An 11665-nucleotide genomic window follows, 5' to 3' on the forward strand; every position below is an offset into this window, starting at 1 on the left:
TTAACGTATTTTCACTTTATATGTTTTTGTTCGCTCGGCTTCAGGCCAGGCAACCCTCCCCCTCCCTGTGTATCAAAATATATGTTTGGGTTCTCTAAAAGACTAAAATTGTCAGTAAAATAAAAAATAAACTGCATGGCGCAACAGCCCATTGACAGCAAAGGCCTGCCGGGTGGTTTCTCATTGATGACACGTGGTCAGCACGTCGAGTCCCATATGGTTTCGAGAGTGAAGTTCACTACCATACTGCTTTCAAGCAGGGTTGTTGAAGGTCCAGGAATTTTAAATAAATTCAATTCCGGTCCAGGAGAGATAATCAGCAAGCGAAATGGGTTCTGGACCGTAAGGAACCTTTTTATCTGTAACGTATTTCAATTCGGTCCAGGAAGCTTTTTCCCAGATGAATTTAAATACGGTCCAGGAACCTTTTCCGGATCAGTTTAAACAGGGTCCACGTTCCGTATTGAAATGACGCAATACGCAACTTGGATTGAATTTAAATTGTGGAGAAAAAAATGTTTCGGTCTTGTTACGGAACCCATTAGAATGTACTGTATGTGTTCCTGGATCTTGAACAATCCCAGGGTTGTTAAACGTCTATACGACGCACGGTTTTAGAAGCGATATCGGGCGGAGCCACGAAGAGGGTGTGCGTGGCGACCAGCCAATGGCAGGAGTGCAACGTTGCACAGTTAGGAAACTGCGGCGCGCGAGTTAAACGCCGTGTTACAGCGCTGTAGCCGTGTTCTGTATTTTTCTTGCGCGCAAGAAGTTTTCATAAAACTCGCCACTTTAAGGTTCATCATAAGATGGGGTACGACATTTTGATCCTGACTGTCCAAGTTCCATGAATTGTGTACGTATTGAAATATTATTTAATACTGTGTATACAACATATATTATTTAAATGCATTACAATATTTTTGCAAACTGAAAACAATATTGATTTAATAGGGTGCAAATAATAATGTCACTGGGGACCATGGCATTCTCTCTTTCACAATTTTTATCATTTAGATCATCAGTTTCTCAACCTATGGGGCGTGGGTCCCGAGGGGGCGTCTGGTGGGTCAGGAAGTTAGGCTCGAAAATTTATTGACTGTGTCTTAAAAACCTATTGTCGGGCCGCGTAAAGTGATAAATCTTACGGCATTTCAGATGCCATGGCATTTCTCGAGGATAGGATCCGTCCTATTTCCGTAGCATAACCAATCAGAAGCGACCTCTAGATCACGAGCGCAGCTTTAATGGCGGCCGCGTGAGATGTAAACAACGTAAAACACGATAATTATTCAACCGAGAGGAATTACGCTTCGCATTAAATGGTTTTAGGTAGAGAAGCATGGCGCTGATTAAAAATATACTTTACAACGTTTACTGTACACGTATGGAAGAATATTTTAGTTTCTTCAATTGTAAACACCGTGCACTCGCCATATATGGTGTAACTCGATGTGCCTACTTATCGTGCTGTATGTATCATACAATGTAAACAGCTAATCGAAATGTTCCATGAAATGCGTTCGTGTAAAGTACTACCTGCTATAAGATTTTTGGAAGCATTTACACAGCATTTATGCTAGCAAAAATGTTAAATGAAACGCTCCCGTCTAAAGCTGGCTTAAGAGTGCTTCCTCCCATCCTCCCTTAATAGGTCTATATTAAAGCGCAAAACCAGGGTAGCTCGATAGGGTTTATGTGCAAACAGGGCCGGATGAACCTATGGGCAGCTGGGGCAATTGCCCCGAGGCTCCCACCAAAAGGAAGCTGTGAAGAGCCTGCACCAAAAAAATATTTTAACCAGCTGGCTATGCTTTCTGAAAAATTACATTTTTTAAAAATAAAAAAAATCTTCAATATTGTCGTATGTCTACTTTCTTCTGGATCCAATTGTAGCACAACTCTCAGATGATATGTTTGTAGATATCTGAAGCTCAGTATACTTTATACCATGGATTGATTTGGCTGTGGTGTGGAAATAAAGTAAACTTATTCAAACAATCAATTCTCAGATACGATTAAGATAATAAATAATCCTACGAAGTACATATCTATGTATAATATTGTATGTGAGGAACCGTTTGCAGTACATTTCCCAATTTCGAAATTCTCTTTAAAATGTATTTGGTCTTAATGGTAACAAACTGCAGCGGAGAAAGATATTTCACAAAAATGAAATTAGTGAAAAACAGGCTTCGTGCTGCCATGGGACAGGATCGCTTATCCAATCTTTGTTTATTAAGCATTGAACATGAACTTCCTCGTGAAATGACTTCGATGATATAGTAGATGAATTTTCGGCGAAAAGGCAAGAAAAGTGTGTCTACTATAAGTGTTAAGCCTTTGGGAATTTTCTTGAAGAAAGTGTAGATACTACAATTTCCACAATGAACCTGTCGGTAATTGTCTAGTAGATGGACAGTGCATATGTAGTGACATATTTACTCTTAATTGTAAATAATATCATTTATAATAAATTATATACGTAAGTACAGTCTACTGCTCAGTTCTCTGTTTCCGTCTGAACCCCCTTAGTGTTTACTATATATTGTAGTTACGGTGTTCACTCTTCATAATATACTGTAGACATTTAGACGCAGAATTTTACTGCTGCTATAGCGCTCCAATTTTCGTCCTGTAACTTTATTTTACTGCGCTATTCTCCCTGCAAACCTATCTGCGATATGTTCGAAAAATAATTTTAAAAATGGGGGTCCCCACAAAACATTTTGCCCAGGGGCCTCCACAAACCTTGATACGGCCCTGCTGAAATGTCACAACGAACTGTGTTTGTTGATTAATATATGTCGACATTAATTTATGCTATCGGTGAGGCCATGGGCGTATATAGCTCACGTAAGGGAGGGGTTCAACTTTTGGTATGATTAGGGTTGCTTTATTTCATAGGTGAAAATCCAGGGCACTGCTGACCGGAAGCTTGTTGGAGAGCGGGGGAGGGGGTTACTGGACCCGACAAAGTTGTGTGTATGTAGTCACGAAATCACGCTACTTAGTATTGGTACTTTTCTTTTCATTTTGTGTCAAACAACTTGAGAATGTTATGATATTTACCTGGTTTTCTTGCACTCCGTTTTTAAAAAAACAAATTTCTTTAAGAAGACTCAAGGGAAAAACTGATAACTGATTCGACAGTCCCAATGTAGTTTCTTATCGCAGAAATTCCGAAACTTTCAGTAAATTGCAGACATTTGGTCTGCATTCCCATCTGGTGTGTGGAATTACGTAATTTCCTTCCCATCCATGTCTCGTCCTATACGTCTAGAATTTAGAAAGATAAAATAAGTCCGATGAAATTTTTATGAACAAGCGGAAAGAACACGTAATATGGTAATTTTACTGAACCAAAAGGTGAATCCTTTGAACAACCCGTGAAATACGCCCATGGGTGAGGTACATTCTTACGTAGGACCACCAATTTTTTAAAAAATCCGGACTTTTTCAACAACAGTGCTCGCATTAACTTCAGGCTCTAAATCCCCCTTCTTGTAGCATAAACGCATATACGCATTCACGTAAGGTTCTTAATTGTCCTGATCCTGAAAGATCTAATCGTTTGCTTGATTTTACATGAGACCAAGGCAAAATTTGTTTCGCCGCTGGTGGGATTCGAATCTACGACAGACATAAGATTTTTACTAATTGCTCCTTTTATGCTACTATTTCTATACCATATGTGATTGAATTCTACACTGTGAAGTTTGAAAAAAAATAAAATGGCCAGTGTGGCTGTCATCACTGTTTTAAACAAAAATATGGACATTCGAGATGGGATCCCAAATCATACCATTACATGAAGATGAATAGAATCTTGCTGGTGTAGTCTTGTACAGATATGGAGAAAAATACTTCCCCCATAAGACTATTGGTATTATGTATGGGGAATATGCGAATATTTCTTTTGTGGATATTTATTCCATTATATAATTTTACCTCATGAAAATAGCCTCTTTTCTTCTTTCTTCAAGTTGTAGTAGTAGTAGTAGTCAGTGGCGGCGTTTAGAGGGGGCGACGGTGGGCAGTTGCCTCCACTTTTCGCCACTTTTGCCCCTGCACTATGCTAAATCTTATCTACAAAGTGAAATATACTGTCTTTGCCCCCCGGTTTTGCAACCCAATCGCCGCCACTGGTAGTATCAGTAGTAGTAATGGTAGTAGTGTAGCAGCAGCATCATCATCATCATCATCATCAGCAGCAGCAGTAGTAGTAGTAGTAGTAATCTCAGTAGAGAATATAAAAGTAGTGTATATTGATTCCTTCTACGCCATCCCAAGTAGGTATCCTTTATTTTTATGGATTTAGCCTCAGTTGTATCATATTATGACGATTTTTTGGTTGATTTTATGGCGTTCGACGACGTTCTGTAGATTTAATTACCAAATTATCAAACTAGCCCCTAGGGGGCTTACTACTAGTAAGTACCTGGAGTGGCACCCACGGGACCCCGACCTGGTTAACGGATCCAGAGGCGGAAGAAGATGATGGTGATCTCAACGGCGGCGGGGTCAGAAAACCCGGATGGCAGCACCTCGTAAGAGCCTCCTTGCCAGGATAACGGCGAACACTACATTCCCAAGCACTGGCGTACGCAGAATTTTTCAGAAAATAAAGTAAAATAAAGACGCAGGGAAAACCCAATGTGGTATGTGTAAACCCAAAGCCTTAAGTGCATTACTTGTCTCCTCAGGTTTCAGAAATTAAGGTTAACAATAGTACCATATTGGACATTTTAATAATTTTGGAGGTCCAATGCATTCTAAAACTGTTACAACTTCTAAATGATTTCTCTCACCAGTAAAGGTTAGATTCATTGCACTGAACCTGCGTTCACATTCAGCTGTATATATGTATTTGTAAACTATGGAGCTGTAATCTTAATTGAACTGAAGTGGAACATTATAAGTATGATGGATTTAATAACATAATTCATATATACAGTGGGATGGAAATAATGAACCCTAGTTGGGATGTGCCATTCATAACAGAGGTTTGGTGGTTCAAGACAGAGGGGGGAAGGGGGGAATCCCTCCTATCCCCCAGTACATTCGAAATTAGCCCATAACGACGTCTAGAACTTTATATGTTTCGGAATTCTTATCTGTTTTAAAACCTGTTTTCAAAATGACCATAAGTCTAAAAATTAAGAAATACAATTTTTTTATGCAAAGGTTTCCATTAAAAAATGGGAAGAACATGTGCGCTAGTCTAAAATGGAATTTTCCATGCCCCCACAATAAATAAAATAAATATATAAATATGTATAAAAGTAAATCCTGCAATATTGGGTGGTTTTAGTTTTATAATCATTGATGCAAGGCTACCGGACGTCCGATTCACCGATTTAGTCAGGACAGTGCGTTACTTTCAATCCCTGTCCCGACTTTTTCGAACTGCAATCGTCATGCGAAAATGTCTCTTTATTATTGTTTTTTTTTTGTTTTTTTTTGTTAACTCACAATTGGACATGTTCTTTATCGTATGAATAATTCTAAGTACGCAACATAGAATTATCATGACTTTTTAATGGCGCTCGCACTATTTGAACTATTTTGTAATATCTGTCTGTCTGTCTGTCTCTCTCTCTGGTCTACGTCAATGACAGAAATGCAAGCAATATTCTTATTTATTTTTAACCCAATTAAAGGAAAGTGTAAGCATTTAAAAGAAATAAGAAAGATCATCACTGTTCTCTTCCTTAGAAATTGTTGTTTTTCGAGAACGAAAAATTAGAAGGATTTAGTCCAGCACCTTAACACAGTGTCCCACGAGTCTCTCTTGACTAACACTGTCAAATGGGAAGTGATTTTATGAATAAAATTTTCCGCCTGTTTACGTATAACGTTGCGCAGATTTGGTAGTTCGCACACGGTGTAATTATTTCGTGTTATCTTACGCAACAGCAAATACATTTCATAAGACTGTTCTGGACACAAGACTTGCATCAGTAAACAAGCATTTTGTCTGTTACAGTATCACAGGAAAAGAACATCGTCCTGTAATGTTCAAGCCTCTAGATATTTTCCATTAATAATGTCTAATCACAATAATAAGTTAGAAGAAATAACTCGCATTTTCACAACTACCAATATTCTCGTTTTTAATCACTTCGAAAATTATTTCTCGAAGATATCGGTTATGCTACAAGAAAGCAAATAAAAATTAAAGTAAAAGTTCAACTACACGTATACCAAACGACATTTACAATATTGGAGGGACAGAATACTTAAAAAAAATTGTTGTTTCATTCGAAGGTAAAGGCGTGGTGTAGTGGTTCTTCTACCTGGTTTAAGGAGCTAAAGCTTGTAGGGTAGTGGCTACCGTTCAGGATTGTCAATCTGATGGTCGTAGGTTCAAACCCTTCCGGTGGCAGAAAATTTTCGTAAGTTTTAGACATATCCCATTGTGTTCATTGTCCACGCCGTGTGAAACGGAATGATTCAGTTTGGAATTAACGATGGGGGGGAGGGGAAATATTGAATTACAAAATCTCCATTTCAACGAACCGAGAAGTGGAGAAAAATTGAATAATTCTTATAAATATTAAAAATTACGTTCATTTTTTTAGTGGTGTAATCGCAGATAAAATCAAAGATCTTACATGGAAGATTTTAATTTGCTCTGAACTCAGCCAAAAGGCATTTCGCACCGATCTAATATATTCTCCAATACATTTCAAAATGTTATTGAATGTTTCATGTCGATAATTTGACCAATGCATCCATTCTTGACGCTCAGACGATATTTTCTGCAACTGCCTCTTCTCTCCAGTTCCTTCTCCTTCTTCTCTCCCCTCTTTCCGTTCTGCTTTTATCTCATATCGCCTTCCCTACTTTTCTTATCTCCATCCCACTCTTCTCCACTCCTCTTATCTCCTTTCCTGTCTTAGATTTCCGACTCCACTGCACTATTTTCTCTTTTTTCGTTCTTCTCTTTTTCTCTCCTTTACTCTACTCTCCACTTCCGCCTTCTCGTCTCCTCCTCTCCTCTCCTCTCGTTTTCCTCCTCTTTTCTCTTCTTTGTTCTTTTTTCCTCATCTCTCCTCGAATATTTTTCCATTCTCCTCACTACATCTCCTCTCCTCGTCTATCCTATCTCTCTTCTCTCCTATACTTTTCCTCTTCTCCTTTCGCTTTCTCTTTCTCCTCTCTTTTGTAACCTTTCGTTTCCTCTCACCTCTTTTCCTTACTGTAGACTCATCAGCGATGAAATACTAGAAAACCTATTTTTTTCTTTCAGAAAGAATTTTGTCGTTTGCGATATAATAGTGATATTTTTAATAATTTTATACAATAATACTTGTTTATATTTCTTTCGCGTATTTTATAAATATCTATTGTGCATGTGGCTACCCTGAAATTGAGCCTAACTCTGCACGCAACCCACCAACGGCTTGTGTAAATTGGGTTGCCTAGTTTTGTAACGTCATAGTGGGGTCTTACGTGATCGCACGAAGTAATTAACTGGAAACAGCCGTACGGCAATCACATATGCAAAAAGGAAATTTAAGACCCACACTTTATGTTACAAGTTGTATTTTTGTGTCGTACTTCCTGCACAGTGCTGCAGGAGTTTACGGGCGGCACGCACAAGAAGCACGAGACAAAAGCCCTGAAATAAAGAAACTTGTAAATTACGCAAACGTACGCAAAAGGTTTCGAAGGGTCCGACAATGAATAGCAATATATGCCTTCTCCACTGTAACAAGTTTAATGGTGGTATTCTCCCAACGTGATCTCCTTTCTCCTCCCCTAACTATTACCAACATATGTTCTCTATATCCGCTTTTTATGTTAACTTCAATTTAGTTTGCGACCAACTTTAGGTCATGCGGGTCTTAATGTCTAGAATATAACAAATAAAAACTAAGATACCCCACAATTCAATTAACATATAGATATATTCATGGTTCCAATTAGATACATTTTTTTATGAGTACAAACAATCCCAAAATGCAAGAGTTGGGAGCAATTTCAACGAACAATATGTTAACAACGGCCCGCGCGACCTGCGCGCTATTTTTACCTTCTTGTATAAATTCTCATTCGACTTCAACAAATCACGCGCAAGCACAAACATACAGACCAGCTTAACAACAATCTTATTTCTTTACTGGCTGACACAATGGAATAATTTGCATGCGGAGATTTGTCCCTATAAAATAGTATGCATATGCATATCTAGTAAGAATGCCCCCATCTATCTTTACTTAATCAAGAAAATGCCTCTCTTTACTTAATCAAGAAAATGCCTCTCTTTACTTCAGTTTCACCTGCAGTATTTGTTTTACCCTGTTTCTTAGAGCATCGTTAGTGCTACCAAAATATGGACGGGTTGGCTATTAAACTACAAGAAAAGCAAACTAGGGGAAAAAGGTGGGGACCGCGGTCTTCTACAACCTTTATTGCCAAGTACGAACGTGCGTACATTTAACATCGCTAAAGCAAGTCTTGAGCAATCGAGAATGATAAGTTTCACTGCCAAGTTTAATGCACTGCCTGCACATATGATATTTTACGGAAAGTTCATTAATAAGTTCCCCGCGCTTTATGTAGCATTTACGAATACCAGTTTATGAAAACCACGTTCGCATAATTTGTATTAAGTTCACGCGTGCATTACGCACCTTTTCTTTCTTTTGCCCCTACCAACGCGCACTTACCAATATGTACATTGGTTTCAGACACTAAATGTCCACCGTGAAAACAAGGGCAAAGGGGCCAAAAAGGAATGGAGGAGAAATTATAGTTTTTCTCGTAGATTTCCCTTATTTCAAAGTTCCGTGAAAATGAAAGTGAGTAATCAAATTTCAGCAGCGAACGGCGAGAAAACAAATACAATCATATTCCCATATCACGGTCAAGAGTTTGTTTTGTACGTACCTCACCACTAATGTTCAATGCATGAAAAAATGCAACGCCATCCTTCCACTTAGACCACAATACTCATTTAACTGGCTTCTCCCCGTTAGCGGTTGGCGTGGCAGGCTTCACTTCAACAGACAGTGGTTGGGTACTCTCTCTTGCCGGCGAGGACTAGATGTCGTGCACAAGAACAGGCGTGAGCCGTTCGCAGCGGGTCTACGAGGTGGAAAGCGAGGGACGAACTGCTTGCCCGGTGCTGCAGTATTTTTTTTTTTTTGAGCAAGCCTGTGCGGCAAAAATCACCACCAGAGGCAGCACCTGGGAGACATCGCGAAGAGGAACGCCCTCCGATGGCTAAAAACTGAACGTCACTTTTCTTCAATTTTTAAATATGTAAGGTTTGTAAGTACAAAAGTAAGGCAAACGTTACAAATACCCCCAACTAGCAAAGGCAAAAACCCCACTGATATATAGGCACGGAAATATAAACCCGTTATTGATCAACAATATTAGAATGTCAAAGCACTTAATGCTAGTAAAAAAAACCCAAAGATGAACAAGACGCATGATAACGCACACTTAATCTTAAGCACCAATCAGAGTTTAACTCTGATGAATTTCATAATAACACCTAAAGTTCGTATACGAAAACCAATTCTGTTGTCGATGATCACTCAGTTCACAGAACATCGTGTACGCCTCCCGGTCGAAACACCTAGATGCCTGACAAAATTCGACACTCTGTTGACAGAAAACAATCACACTGACTGAAATATGTCTGCTGCATGGTCATTCCTAGGTATGCATCAAATGGCTACGCCGAGTTGTAAGGGGAGTTGTAAAACGCAGTCATTTCCCAAAAGAGCACTAGTAGTACATCACATCCTCGTAGAAGTAAAAACATAGAAAGGAAAAAGAAAACAAGAATCAAAAACTAGAAAAGAAGGAAGGAAGATGCGAGAAATAGGAAAGTAGAGGAGGGAAATTACTACAGAAGGGAAAAGGAAGGTAGCACTATTACAAAAAGATGCAAAAATCAGGTATAACCATAGGATACACAACATATACAGCGTCAATATTCAATAGAGCATAATCAGCAGTATTAACAAACACCTCTATAAGGGAATGAACAATTTCACTCATAAAGACAAAAAAACACCTTATTTTAAGAGATAATACATGTATGCATATAAATACACATTGAGCATATAAAAATACACAATATATATATATAAAAGAACTATTTAAGGAGAAGAGCCAGGATATACGTTGGTTGAACTGAGCATTGGAAAGTGATAATATCAAAAAAAAAATCATGAACAGTTTACGGGAGAAGACCGAAGAGTAACAGCAACATCTGAATCTGATAAATCGACTGGTTGGGGAACAACATCCATGTCGCGAATAACATATGGCTTGACATGGGAGACATGTGCCTTTCGGACCATTTGCTGAGTATCAGGGTCAACCAACATAACGGTAACCGGACCCAGCATTTTATATACTTGTGCAGGACCCGACCAATGCTCCTGAAGTTTGGAGCATATGTGATGCAGAGCATTACTATGGGGGAAGGTACGATAAAGCACCATATCTCCCGGCTTCAAGGAAACCTGGGATCTGGAGGGATCGTATTTAAGTTGGCGAGAACGCCAGGACTTTAGTAAGTGTTGGTAGGCCTCACCCCAACGATGCGCCCGTTCCGGCGAAGGAGGAGCATCCAACTCAGAGTCACTTTGTAATTCCCAACAAAAATTCATCGGACCATCAATATCTCGCCCAAAAATAATTTTGGAGGGGGAGGTATGCGTACTGTCATGATGGGCGGTATTAAAGGCAAAGGCTATGCTATCCAAATGAACGTCCCATTTGGTATTATCCCTAGAATGATAACAAATCAACGAAGCCTTGAGGTTCCGTATGAATCTCTCCGCCAAAGAAGGATTCGGGTAGTATGCACTAGTATAGATATGGCGAATATTTGACTCAAACAAAAAATTGTTAAAAAGGTGAGAACGAAAATAGGAGGCATTGTCCGAAACCAGCTCACATGGGGCGCCAAACAACATAAATAAAGTGCGTAGCTTGTCAATAACATGATGGGATGTCGCCGACCGAAGCGGAAACAAGGACACCCACTTGGAAAAGGCATCCACCACCACCAAGATATAAACATTGCCCTTAGTGGAACGAACGAGAGGACCCACAAGATCAATATATAAACGTCGCCAAGGGTGTCGTACAACTTCAGAAGACAAAAAGCCCGGAGGCTTACGGACAGCAAGTTTGGCCCTCTGACAAATGTCACAAGAACGAACATAATGGCGAATATCTGAGAGGTAACTTGACCACCAGAAAAGCGATGCTATTTTCTTTATGGTTTTATTTACGCCCAAATGCGCGCCACCCACAGGAATGTCGTGATAATAACGACATATTAAATGTTGTAGCACCCGCGGAACTACAACTAGAGAAGAAGTGGAACGAGGTGGCTGCCAAATCAAAAGATCCTGATGTAAATGATAGTGCTTAACCTGTTGATTATTCTTCAATTGCGTAATTATAGGAGACAATTCCGAGTCCTGAACCTGAAGGACCGCAATATCTGACTTATTGAAGGGAATGATATTGAATTTTGGAGCAGCACAGGCCAAACTGGTAAAAGAGGGTGATGCCACCGCAAAATCATCCGAAGAATGCATGCGGGAAAGACAGTCAGCAACTGGGTTTTTGGCGGAAGAAATATGTTCCACATGATAGGATAAACGTGACAGATACAATAACC

The sequence above is a fragment of the Lepisma saccharinum genome, chromosome 7 (assembly GCF_977018435.1).
Source record: "Lepisma saccharinum chromosome 7, izLepSacc3.1, whole genome shotgun sequence".
NCBI classification, from domain to species: domain Eukaryota; kingdom Metazoa; phylum Arthropoda; class Insecta; order Zygentoma; family Lepismatidae; genus Lepisma; species Lepisma saccharinum.